The sequence below is a fragment of the Atta colombica genome, unplaced genomic scaffold, assembly GCF_001594045.1.
Source record: "Atta colombica isolate Treedump-2 unplaced genomic scaffold, Acol1.0 scaffold252, whole genome shotgun sequence".
NCBI classification, from domain to species: Eukaryota; Metazoa; Arthropoda; class Insecta; order Hymenoptera; family Formicidae; genus Atta; species Atta colombica.
Genome location: NW_017259351.1, coordinates 938,311 through 953,361, shown reverse-complemented (window position 1 = coordinate 953,361; position 15,051 = coordinate 938,311).

The following is a 15,051-nucleotide window of genomic DNA, read 5'->3' as shown; positions in this document are numbered from 1 at the left end:
ACAGTCCCGACATTCCCGTGAGAGTTTAACGACGCGAAATCGCGAACTATGATCAAATCTAAGATGGCGGAGAAGGAAATGAAAATTCATAGAACGCATTGCCAACTTCACGCGACAAGCACGACTACCGTCGCGTCGCGGGGATGCTATACCTGTTGCTCCGCCTGTACTTTCGTCCACTCTCTGCACTTCGAATAGGCATCGAGGAAATTCACATTCGCGACGATTATCTCGTATTACGGCATAAAGCTCGATCTATATAAACTACTCAAACATGCTATTTTAATTACAATAGGTCACACTTTAGTGTATTGTACAGAATAATCGCGATTAAAGCTTCATCATACGTACTGTATTCGCGTTTCGAAAGATAATGCGACGCAAGCGGTACGCCGCTGCCGGCTCGCTTGAGTGTCGGCGCAGGAATGCCTGGTAATGCTGTGACGTATCGTACGTAAGACGCAGTGGGCCGTTCCGCAGTGCGAAGTAAACATGTTTTTTCTTAGTATCGTGAACTTGTTAGCATCACTTAACATTTAATTTCGTAGAATAACGTAAAATAATTTCGTAGAATAATTTCGTAGAATAGATTTCAAAAATTTAATGGATTTTTACTTAAAGTAGTCTTAGTGCGAATATTATAATTGGATGTATTCCGATATTGTACTTTAACTCTGTACGAGATGTTTAATTTTTTTTTAATTGAAAACTTTTTTAATTGAAAACTTTGTAAAGGGTTGACTTAAATTATATCATTTAAAAAGAAAGAAAATAACTAGTTTTAATAATTAAAGGAAAAATAACACTTTAATGGAAAAGTATACTAATTATTAACATACATTTCCATTAAAATATTACCTATTTTTTCTTCTAAATATTGAATCTAGTAATTTTCTTTCTTTTTAAATGATATAATAGAAATCAACTCTGTACGAAGTTTTCAATAAAAAAAAAATTAAACAATTTATAGGCACGGAGTTAAAGCATACTATTAGAATACATCAAATTTCAACATTCACATTAAGATTTAAATAATAATCCATTAAACTTTCAAACCATTTTCATTCTATGGCATTAAACGTTAAGTGATGCTAACAAGTTTACAAAGAAAGAAACATTTTCGAGAATGTTCGATAACAATCTATTAGTACTCTAAAACTATCTAATCTGAAAAATGCAAGAAATAAAATATTCGATATATTTTGTTTTACAATTTTCAAGACAATATGTTTTACAATTTTTAAGTCAACGGATGCGGCTTTCGAATTTCTTTACGGACTATATCGCGCGGCGTAAGAGTGTGCGGCGTCCTGCGTAAGGTCACCGTACCAGTCACTACCATTCGCACGGCAACGCTCGGGCGAGCCGGTAATGGCGTATCGTTTGCGTCGTTATCTTTCAAAATCATCCGTTGATCGCGTTTTGAATCCGTATTTTTCAGATTAAATAATTTTAGAGTACTAATAGACTGTTATCGAACATTCTTGAAATATATTTCTTTCTTCATGAACTTGCTAGCATCACTTAACGTTTAATTCCATAGAATGAAAACGGTTTGAAAGTTTAATGGATTATTATTTAAATCTTAATGCGAATGTTGAAATTTGATGTATTCTGATAGTATGCTTTAACTCCGTGCCTACGAATTGTTTAATTTTTTTTTATTGAAAATTTGTAAAGAGTTGATTTCTATTATCATTTAAAAAGAGAGAAAATTACTAGATTCAATATTTAAAAGAAAAAATAGGTAATATTTTAATGAAAATATGTGTTAATAATTAATATATTTTTCTATTAAAGTGTTATTTTTCCTTTAATTATTAAAACTAGTCATTTTCTTTCTTTTTAAATGATATAATTTAAGTCCTTTACAAAGTTTTAATTAAAAAAAAATTAAACAGCTCGCACAGAATTAAAGTATCAGAATATATCCAATTATAGTATTCGCATTAAGATTTAAATAAAAATCCATTAAATTTTCGAAACAGTCTTATTCTACGAAATTAAACGTTAAGTGATGCTAACAAGTTCACGATACTAAGAAAAAACATGTTTACTTCGCACTGCGGAACGGCCCACTGCGTCTTACGTACGATACGTCACAGCATTACCAGGCATTCCTGCGTCGACACTCAAGCGAGCCGGCAGCGGCGTACCGCTTGCGTCGCATTATCTTTCTAAACACAGTTCGTGTGACGAAGCTTTAATCGCGATTATTCTATACAATACTTAAAGTGTGACTTATTGTAATTAAAATAGCATGTTTGAATAGTTTATGTAGATCGAGCTTTATACCGCAAAATACGAGATAATCGTCGTCGCGAACATGAATTTCCTCGATGCCTATTCGAAGTGCAGAGAGTGGACGAAAAGCAGGCGGAGCAACAGGTATAGCATCCCCGCGACGGCAGTCGTACTTGTCGCGTGAAGTTGGCAACGCCAACTACGAATTTTCATTTCCATCTCCGCCATCTCAGATTTGATCATAGTTCGCGGCTTCGCGTCGTTAAACCATCACAGGAGTGTCGGGACTGTCGGGTGGTTGGCATGAGCGAGATTTCCACATGTTCCTTTGTTAATTTGATGATGTGTTCGTCGCGATTAGTCACAAATGATAAACGGGAGTGCCGTGTAAAGTGTAATGTGATAGTGGTATGTGAGTGATTGGCCGTACTTCGTGAATCGAAAGCGGAGGAGGAGGAGGCCTGGGATGGCATCAAGCAACGGCGGAGTAACCGTGGGTAAGTCTCTTGTAATTAAAGGTTATATCACTGGTATAATTTCGCTGAGGTCAAATTTGAGTACCATAGGCCACAGTGCAATAATAATGATCGTTGAAATCCAACCCACTAAATACTAACTAATAGTAACTTAACATCATTGTTATGTTAGATGATTTGTACTGGAAATCAAAAAACACGAGCAATAGGAACAGGAAATAATAGATTTCAACATCAGCCTTTTTAATAGGTTGAAATCTGTTACTTCCTGTTCTTATTGTCTGTGATTTTCATTTGTATCCCTTTATATTTATTTTCAAAGGAATAATTCTCGATGTTCGACGTAAAGTTCTTTATCGCGTATTTAAGCAAATTGAACTTAATGAAATTGTATCGGTGTTAGGCTTTGTGTTACAATTTGTTACGAATTATCTTTTTATTTTGTACTCTATCGTATATATACGTATATATACATATGTACTATTTGTAGTTTTTACATTTCTTTATCTAAATTGATTTTTTGTTTATGTGATGCCTTATTTTATATTAATTTGTGTAATATCCTATAGAAGATATTTTTTAAATTTTATTGTTAGATATTCAAAATATTTGATAGAGTATGAATAATACATTTAATTTTATTGGAAATTAAAAAGATTATAATATATTTTGATGTAAAATATTTAAAAATATTATCTGGTTTGAAATTATTTCTACAATAGGAGAAGATTGATCTAATTTTATAGAAATTAATTTCTGAAAGAATCATTTTCCGAAAACAATATATCTTTTATTTTTGACTGTTTTATTTATTGAAGAAAAGCAAATAAAAAGTTTAATACTTTAAAAGTTTAATACTTTATTTTTTTATGTGTAGTAGTTTTATAGTATTTATTTTTTTGGATTTTTTTATGATCCTGCATTTTAATATTTGAATACATTTATGTTTTGCAGATGAATATTATAACCTCCGCTGCTGCGCATCGGTACGGTGAGTCTTAAATTATTTTAATTTTTAGGTAATGAATTTGTGAAAAAAACACTATCCGACATATGTAATAGTCTTTTTCTGTTGATTACAAATGATAAAGATTAAAGATTTTTAATGATACTAAAAATACAATAGTAATATATTTTATATTCATTCTTAAGCGCTATTTAATATTTGAATACACATTATTCTTATTTTTATAATTATTTAGCTAAAGATCTCAAAAATTTGTAAGTTTTTAGAATAAAATATAAATATAAAATATAAAATATAAATATAATGTAATTAACATATCAAAGCTAATGAGAATCAAACACAGATGATAAAGCGTAAGATCTTACAAAAATGAAATTTCCGAATATTCTCGATAAAATGACGTCTTCTTTATTTTGAACTTTAGTTTCCATTCACTGAATCTTCTTCAGCGAAGTACAAATGTAATGAAAAGTTCACATATCCGGAAAGATTGCCTCACAACTTGCCAAAGATGAAATGATGATAAAATCTTTGTGGACAGAGAGCGTGTCAAGAAGCTTAAATACATAATTATTTACGGAATTAAAATCAAAAGAACATACTTTGGCAATCTTCATGTTTGTTCTTTTGATTTTAATTCTGTGACGCAACCTTTTCGGATATATGAGCTTTTCGTTACATTTTTGTACTTTGTTAAAGAGGATTCCAAAGTCAGTGGAAATGTTCAAAATAAAGAAGACATTTTATTGATAGAATATTTGGAAATTTTATTATTTCAATGATCTTACGCCTTTGACTCTCATTACTCTCATTAGTCTTGATGTTAGTTTATATTTTAAAGCTTGAATCCTATATAACTATTATTGGTTTCTTTCTTAATTTTTAGAGTAAGAAAATGTTTTAGAAATAATTGTAATATTGCACAAATTCATTGCCTTGGAATGGATAGGTTGTGTTGCAGATTAGTGTCATTTAATTTAAAAGGATTTGTCATCACTTGTTTTTTCCTGTATATTTGACAAGTAATGCAATACGATACTCGCACAAATGAAGCTCATAAATAAATATCATAATGAATTCAATAAATAATTAAATAAATTTCATTTAATTAAATAAATCTTATAAATGCACATTATAATCAATCACCAATTATCCTTACATAATTAATTTATCATTATCTGGTTTAATCATTTATTGCAATTTTTGGAACAAGATCTTATTATGTAACAAATTAAAAATAATATGTCAACTAAAATATACATACCAACTAAAAATAATCCAATCCATACCATTAATATTATAACTTTACACTCAAAAATATAAATTGAAATATGTAACACATAGTGTTATATATAAGGCCTGTTTATTATCGAAAAACTCTAAAGAATAAATCAATTTATAATCAACTAATTACACTATTGTATAAAAAATTATAATATGAAGCTCTGTTATTTCTTGCTCGTTAGTATCTTCGCTTTCGTTTTATGTACGTTATAGCTTTTTGATTCTTTGTCAAAGTCGGTTTGTTCACACATTATTTCATGCTGGAGAGAGAGGATCATGTTGAAATTGATTTGAAAAAGCGATTTGCAACATGACATTCGAATCCAAGCATAGCTAATGAAACAGATCTATATCTTGTATACTCAATAAGTAAGCAATCGTGCGAAATCCATTGGGAGTAACGGCTGTTGTCGATTGTCGTTTCGGCATGTCTGCGGAACATTTAATTAACGTGCATTAATTATTTGAGTACTTACTTAGTGCTCTGCCATGATCGCACTTAGAAAGATAATGCTTGCAATAGTCCGTTGGCGTATGTATAAAAAATTGACGCGCTTGTTGCCATAGAAAATATTCGATGAGAAATATTCAACACATACGAAGAAAATACGAATTAAAATTTTTTTTCAAATAGAAATTAAATTTTTATTCTTTTTTTTCTTTCTCTCTTTATCCTCACATCTCAAATCAATTTCAATGTTTTAGTTATTATTATAACGCTTTAGTTATTATTATAATTGCTTTTTCAAGTTTGTTGATGTCATTGCAACTAACGTTTATTATTTTATTCAATTAACACAGAAATAATCATCTGAGGATATTTTTTATATCCCAGCAGTGAGAAAAAATGTTATTCATTGTATAATGTTTTTATAAGGATATTGTTTAATTCTTTCTTTTTCTTCTTTCTTTTTCAATAACTATTTTTGACGAATCTTTAAATATGCAATTTCATCAAAAACGTACAATAAGAGTGTGTTATTATTAATTAAAATCTTAAAATTTTTTTAAAAAGAAATAATCTCTCTATCACAGTAAGTTATTCCATTTAATATTTGTTTGGTTTCTATACTTTTTTTCAATACTTTGTTTCTATACAAGAAAATTGTTACTAATCTATATAGTTCTTAAATATTAATAAATCGGAAAGCAATTAATATAAAATATATTAACTATATATATATATATATATATATATATATATCCCATTTACAAAATGAAAAAATCAGGTAATATTCGAGATTTTATTTAATTAAACTTAATGACGGAAAATCATAGGATTTATCTTCATCTTAATTCCGCATGAATGTATTACAATTTTATTCAAATACATCTATTATAGATTCTGTTTATGGAATCTACTTAAATTATTAGAGATATATCTGATATTTCTTTGTACATTAAACTGACTAATGTAATATTGATGTAATTACTGTAAAATTTTCAGATATGATTTCTTTGTATTGGAATCCAGATTTCAAGTGTGACGCAATCTTTTTAATATTTATCGGTGCAAAGATAAAATTGACTTAATGTGATTCTCTCTCTCTCCCTCTCTCTCTCTCTCTCTCTCTCTCTCTCTCTCTCTCTCTTTCATGGCAAATTAATTATTAATAAAATAATAATGTTTCAAATAAAATGTAGCTTCGAATAACTTTACAAACGGCAATTTTTTGAAAATCTAAAAAGTAATGTTTTTGAAACGTAGAATTACTAAGCTTGATAATTGCAATTTATGTACGTATTGAAATATTGGTTATTATACAATAGTTTCGATTGTGTCTTTCGATTTTTAAACAGTCTCAAGCATCTCTCTGTCTCTCTTTTTTGATAATTTAACAGTACAATATATCAAAAATGTAAAATATATCAAAAGAATTTCTCGAAATTGAAATCAAAAGCATATCTCGACGATCTTAGCAAATATTGACAATTCCAAGAGCAGTGGTTAAAATTGTTTAAAATGAGACCATCTATATTCCGTTTTCTTCCTTCTAATAAAAATATTGTCTCGCAGAAAGATATATTATAAACCTGATGAAATCTTTATTGAGTCTGCACGTGAACGTACGTGAAACAAGAGAAACGAGAATCGAAATGCGAAGACGTCAAGCAATCACTCGCAGTAATCGTTTAAAGACATTTTCATTTTGACGATACAAACGAAGAAGTTTTATAATGGAAAAGAGAGAAATGACGAGAATTAACGACGGCCAGACGTTCATTGTACGATCGCTCGACGCCATGTTTCCTCTAATTGATTTCTTACTTGGCGACGAAACTTTTCGATTGGACTTCCGGAGAATTTCGTGAGAGTGCGACGGAATTCGAACGTTACGACGTTTAACTGTTCACAAATCGTGAAAGTAAAGTTCTGAATATTTCATTCTTTTTACAGGTTTATCGTCCTATTACGGAACGGAACTTTAGCCATCGTCTGGTAATGATGATAATAAATTTAACAGTGATTATTTCAATTTTTTGTAAAAAATTTTGGATTAAATTATAAACAATTTTTTGTGAGATCGTAGTTATTTAAAGAATATATTAACAGTAATTACTTTAGAATTTTTCTTTGTTCATATGTATTGTTCAAATCAACAATAAATATCATTAAGTATAAATAAAGCTTTTAATTAACTGTTAATTTTGATTTGCAATGTGGCACATGCGAATGTCAATTTTAATTATTCAGCGTCATTGTTATACTTCTATTTCCATTTTCAATATCTAAACAATGTCATTATACATTATAAATAACAGTACGAATTTCATTAGTGAATTTCATTTACAAAGTCCTACATAATTTATTTAGACTAGAAGTCTATTCATAAATGTCCAAATATATCAGATGCATAATATTTAGACCGAATTTATAGCCGTAAATAATTTTCAATCTTTGATTGAGAGTGTAATTAATTACAGGTTTATATTTGAATCAATATTTCACAGATTTCTGTTTTACGAATATGTATTCGAAAAATCTGTTATTATTTATGATAGTCTATCTTTAATTATTAGCTTAAATAATCACAAATTCTTCAAATAGCTTTGATCATAATTAATGAAAGATTATCTATTTGAGAGCTTATCTATTTCGTTTAATCTCAGAGGGAGAGAGAGAGAGAGAGAGAGGGAGAGGGAGAGAGAGAGAGAGAGAGAGAGATGTAGTAATTATTTTAAAAATATTTATTTAAAATATAATTATTTAATAATTTATTATGGATGATTACAACCATTATGTAATTGAAGATGTTAGAAAAAGAAAACAATAACATGTGATTAAATACTTGTAAAACGCTCCAAATATCTATAATTTATCATCCAAATAAATATAATGATTAAAATATACTATTTATCAATCTGAGATTATTGAAATCACAAGCAGTTTATAAATTAACGTTTCACGAATTAAAGAATATTTGAAGACGATAAATTCTTATAAATATAAATTAACGAATAATCGGAGATTTATAAAACTGTGATTATTTTTCAAATGATTGACTATAAATATTAGTCTCAACATCCAAATTAATCAAGAAACACATATCAAATTTTTCATAAAATGCATAGTGTATTTGGATCATTTTTGCACAATACGCAAGTTCATTGAACATTCTGAAGCTATGTCACCATAAAGTTCCCGACGCGCAAACTCGTAAGCCATCAGTCACGAATTAGACGAGACTGAAATCTAACACCGGCTAATACCACCCCGACGATCTCTGACAACTGACTGAATTTGAGTATGATTTTCAGATCGGGTCACGCAAGTGTTACTATACATATGTAGATATTGCGACAACAATAACGCACACAAATAGTTTTTCGTATTTGCATACTTATGAATAATATCCGATGAATATTAAGTTTGTAAAAGACAATTTTTTATTACTTAAGAAATGTAGGTATATTATAACATATAACACATAACATTTAAAAATCTTGAACTTATGTTTTTTTTAATTATTTAAAAAAAACTGTGATAACTCGGTCTCTCCTATAAAGTAATAAAAGTAATATTCTTAATAATAAAGTAGTGAGAAAATTTTATGAGATAAACACATTTCACATTAATAAAATATCATCAAGAGGATCTCATCTAATCTCTTCTCCTTTCATCTATTTCTTTTTTTCCTTTACTATTCCATTTCCTTAAAAATGTCAATTAATTTAAATAACTCTCCGACAGATATTAAAATATATTTCCATCGCGAAAGAAACGGAAGTTGCTCACTGCTTCTTCCTCGAGAAATCAGTTGAAAGTTCCTCGGCAATCTTTGCCCGAGGGGAGTTTTCTATATCGAATCCTACCCATACTTCAGTAATCAATCGTACTTAGCATCTTTCTCGACCTAAATGGGGTCGGAATTATCAGTCCAAGGTAAAATCGTACTATTTGAAGTTTCCTCATCGTTCCTGCTTCTCCTCGCAGTTATCTTCATTTTCACCAATTCGTTCTGCGCATCTATATTTTGTGCAGAAAAGTAGTAGTATTATTAATAATGTAAAGCCGATGCAAAAACAGACAACGTATAATCGTACTTTTGCTAAGGGAAATCGGCTCTCTTCTATTAATCCGGGAATAAAATAATATTAAATTATATTACACTCTCTTCAGAGTCTTCAGGCATTAAATTACGCCTTGACAGTTATCTTCATATTCGTGGCGAATATGGCAGCTAATGTAGAAGTGAATTTCACGTTTTATCAAGGGGATTGAAGCCATACTTTTCATAGGATATTATAAATAATATAATTGCATAGCGATGGTACGCGGCATTAGCGTCATTAATTAACTTTCATTTCCCGCATGATCAACATGTCCCAAGTAACACATACGCGAAAATATTATACTTGGATGAAAATAAAGTAGTAGCCGCGTTCCGACCATATTTCAGTTGGTGTGCTACGGGATTTCTGTGTCGAGACGGAGATTGATGAGAGGATATAAATACAGACGAAGCATATTATTGCATGGGTGCGAGAATGCTGTCGCGGAATGGTTTTATGTGTGCGGAATTATTCGATTCACCTTCGTAGCCGTACGATGTATTCCACAGTATAAATCAACAAAATGAGACCGCGGCGTGAAGCGGAGTATCTGATCGATACACGTGAATGAAGATCGTGTCAATTAAAACAAAGCAAAATAAAGATCCGTGTCGCTCCGCGTTTTTGAATTTTCCTTTGGTACTTTGCTCTTCTATTATCACCAATGAAAGAAAAACGATGACTCTGATTACACATACATGAGTTTACGAAACCCCCGATTATGTGCATATACGAAGATATGCGATTACAAAGTGCAAAAAGAATTCAAACGTGAATCTTTGAAAAACAATAAGAGGTGTACGATCATAGAGGAAACATGATATTGTGGTTGCATAGAGAAGCGTTAATGCCATGTTCGCGATGTTATTTGCTTTGTTTTTTGCGATGTGCTATCAAGAATAAATCCGTTGAAATGAAAAAAATTTTTTACGCAATTAATTTTTATGTGCGAGTTGATATTGTATATTATTATATTATGTAAAGGATGTATTAATATGTAATATTAAATTAATATTTTAATTAAATTATTAATTACATATATTAATATCAGTATTAACCTTTTATATTATCATTTGCAAATAAATTATTAATTAAAAAGCTGCTTTTAATCAAAATTGTATTAAAGCTATTTAAAATTGCTATATATTGTCGAGAAATTTTCAGAAGATTAGTGAAAGAATACAAACAGTTATAAATGTTTATATAATTAACTAAATTTTATCTTTAAATTAATTTATAAATTTATGTCCTCAAAATTTATATCCTAATAAATTATATTTATTTGAAAAATAAATATAATTAAAGTATATATAGTTAAAATGTAATAATCGTTATAGCATCGAATTGTACCAACATATGTACGTGATTTGAAAATTCCACACTGTTAAATCTATAGTGTCAAATTTAACTTAATGTGGGTTGCTACTGCTCCTTAATTATATCGTTATTTTATACTAAAACAATGATTATATTTGATTGTATAATGACAAATTGACACGATATATATATATTGTTAAATTTAATTATCGTTTTAGTAAAAAATACCGATATATTTAGTAGAAGCAGAGGCGACTTACATTAGATTAAATTTGAAACTACACGGAGAGAATTTTCTTTTAAAATTTTCCCTGAAAATAATAGTACTTGTGGTACAATACAATATTTTAAAGATTTTTACCATGCATTTCAGCAAAATTAATAAAATTAATCAAACTTATTTTATACTTTATTGTAGTTTTATTAATGAGAAAGATTTACATTAAAATTTTTCGAAATACAATGTCCCATGACTATCATATTTTCAGAGTAAACTGTAAAAAAAAATTCTCTCCGTGCATAGATTTAACAGTGCAACAGTTAACAATTTAATAGACTTAAAATGTAGAAAGACATCATTTGGAAAAAGATTTGGAAAAAAGTGTTTTGCCATTAATTTATCACTATTTCAGCGACGTTTCTTGTTAGTTCTAGCAGAGTAGCAGAATTCTATGCTCTACAATTATGTTTAAACAAAGTTCTGGCTCTATCAATTTCGATTTTTTTAGTAAAAAAATGTGAAAATTTATAAAAAACTGTGGAACTATGAAAAATGCTACTGAAACTCTCATTATTTCTTTCATATTAATGGAATGTCATGTTAACTTCACGGATAAAAATGGGATCCGTGAAGTTAGCATGGCATTCTATTAATAAAAATAAAATAATGACATTTTTCATAATTTCACTATAGTTCTTTATCAAAATAAAAAAAAAGTTCAGATTTTTTGTACTAAAAATTCAAAATTCAAAATATGGTATGCTAATTTCGCGAATTTACGTTGACATTTTCTATCTAATACAAGAAAAAAATATTTTCACTTTTGGCTACAGTTAAAAATATAAAATTTTTTTAATACGAATAAATTTTTCACGAATTGATATTAGAGGAAAGGCCCCTATAATGAGATACCGAGTTCATTTTGGATAAATGCTAGAAATTTATGGGCAGAATTTTAAAAAGTAATAGGTTATTTTGAAGGGAATTTAATAAGCTTTAAGATAATGTTATGTAAAATTTAATTCAAATTTTATTTTTTTCATAAATTAGAAAGAAATGTAAAAAGTGAGCAAATCGCAAGTCAAAAAATTGTACTCCTAATATAAGATATTTCAAGAAATTGATAATAAAACGCAAAGTACATCAATATTGCAATTAAAAAACTTTATTTAATGTTTTTAAAATACAATTAAAGACAGCCAGTGCGCATACAAAATGAATGTGCGATGCATTGTACCTAGCTGATTCGTCTTTAGATAGTTAGAATCAAGCATCGCAAAAACAAGCACTCGATATTTATTCCAATTATTCTTTTTATTATTGTATAATAATTTTATACTTCAGCAACGATTTTCACTATGACATAGGAGCGCAGGTTATTTCATATTAGAAATATCCTGAGTATCTCATATTTCCACGCCTTATGGTTTTGTGATTATCAAATCTAACTTCTGTAATTAAGCAATTCAATATATTACGTATTTTTCTATTACGATCTTATCTCTATCACCACATGAAGAATTTATTGCCAAATATTTATTTATTAAATAATAAGCAAGGTTTAAAAGCTCATCTCAATGAAACTTGAAGACATTCAAATTCTAAAATCTTTTTTTGCTACGACTACAGATATGATCTAATAATGAATTTTTCACTAAATAGCTTTCAATCCAAAAATAATAAATTCATGATGGAACCAATAGATTGCATTTATTAGTTTAGCAGAAATGTCGCTATCTCATATTAGGTGCTTATCTCATAATAGGGGACTTTCCTCTATAATTATTAATTTAATCTCTTAAGAAGTTAAAATATTAAGATATATAGGTATTCAGTTGATCGATGATATAAAAAAAAAATTATTTTTGTAATTATGGAGAGAGCGTCATTTTCAACGACAATTTTTTCGAAACGGTTTATCTTCGTTTACTGTCAAACTTTCAAACTTCAGAGACCACTACATCCCACTAAGCTTGCTCGCCATTTTACTCTTCTAAAATCTCGAGTTTCCGGATGCGACTGACAGAAACATTGCCGCCATTATATGGAGGTGCGGCGCAACTCCCAAGGCATCGTACGTGTCTGTGAATCCACGTGGAGTCCATTTTTTCGTTCCAAAAAGTTTAACGTGTTACGCGGTTTTACGTGTCGTTTCTTAGGATACGAACGGACGCAAACATTTGTTTTTCCATTTCCGATCTGTGCCTTCGTCGAACAGTATATCGTTCGTGTGGTTTAAACGCGAGAACCAATAAGAAAGGTCCGGCAAACGGAATTTATGGTTACCGAGGAGAAGAAGTCCCGTTCCACTTCGAGAAATACCACTTGCTAAAGAATATTTCCGTTCGTATATATAGTGTTAACGAAACTCAAACTACGACACGTAATCTTATCGCGATTTTCAAAATTACTACATCGCGATTATCGTGCAAAACCGCTTAAAATTTTGACGAAATATGTTTGTAATCTGTTTTCCATGCTGCATGAAGCGTTATTCGAATTGAAGCTGTGAAAGTCCATGAGAAAAAAATGCCTCGTATCTACATAGTAATAGCGTACTTATTATGCATTAAAGTAATGTATTCAAATAAATGATTTCGCGATTACTCTTAACGATGTCCGTACACATAAATCTCATTGATGCGCAGTGAGAGTATGTGCATCATGCAACGATGTTTGTAGAGCAATTATTGGCATTGCATTAATCGCAAGCAAACAATTCGCGAGATTTCAACGGCATTATGCATTCCATTGCAAGGTACATACAAACGGCGACCAATGGCCGACTCACCATACGCTGACTCTATCTACTTAATAACCGAACTTGGATAATACCTGACTAATGGAGCAATAAATAAATGTTTCACTATACTAGAATAACCTTTTTGTTTATTGATATTCTATATTTTCATACTTAATTTAAAAATAACAAATCATTTTGATGTTTTTATATTCTCTCAGAGAATTTAATAAATCGAAGTAAAAGACGTCTGCATTAAATCTTTTACAGTATCTTTTATATTAAATGTTTAAACATGCACGGAAATAGTTTTTGTTGGAACATAAAAAAATTTAGCTAGATATTAATTTAAAAATAATTTTATTGTATTATTAAGATAATTATATATATTATGCTTAAATGTTGATGATAATGCTGTAAAAAGTTTTAATATTTCTGACCACCAGTTTAAGTATCCTTTACATGCAATAATTATTTTAATACCAATCAAAATTATCTTTAAATCTGTACTTAATTAAATTTTTAGATACTTCAGCAAAATGCTTTTTTCTGTATGTCTTTGTTTTTAAATTAAACTCTAGATATATTGTTATTCATTTTTGTTGCAGTTTATATTTATATTCGAATATGACAAATCTTTTGCACTTACTGTATTTTTATTTCTAATAAAAAATTGATGATATATTTAGAATCAGTTATTTCGATTGAGGTCACGTTATGATTGAAATTATAATTTCACGTTTGTTTGCATCTTGTTACTGATTTCCGTAATTTTCGGATAGATCTAACTGGTCTCTCGGACCGTCCATTAATGGCAGAAAATGGAGACGTAGACACGTACGTAGATTAAAATGCGACAGACTCTATGTGTTTGTTCTAACAATTGTTCTCAGGGATCCGGTAATGGCACGGGTGAGACCGGTGCTTTGGTGCCGTAAAATTTTGTACCCACGAAAACAAAAGAGTAAAACGTCGTTTTCCATCTTTTCAACAACGGCGCGAACCTAATCGATAGAGTGTAATATGAAGAGTGTAATACGAGTGTACTATGAAGAATAAAATATAAGACATTATCACGCTGAGCTCAAAGAATTTATATACCTCCAACATTTTATATGTTTACCAACATGCATTTCGTTACATTACGGAAATCTCGTTATTATCACGACACATAATGTTCCATCTTGAAAGATTATCTTCAAATCTAATTCTTTCTATACATATTCTTTATATATATATATATATATAT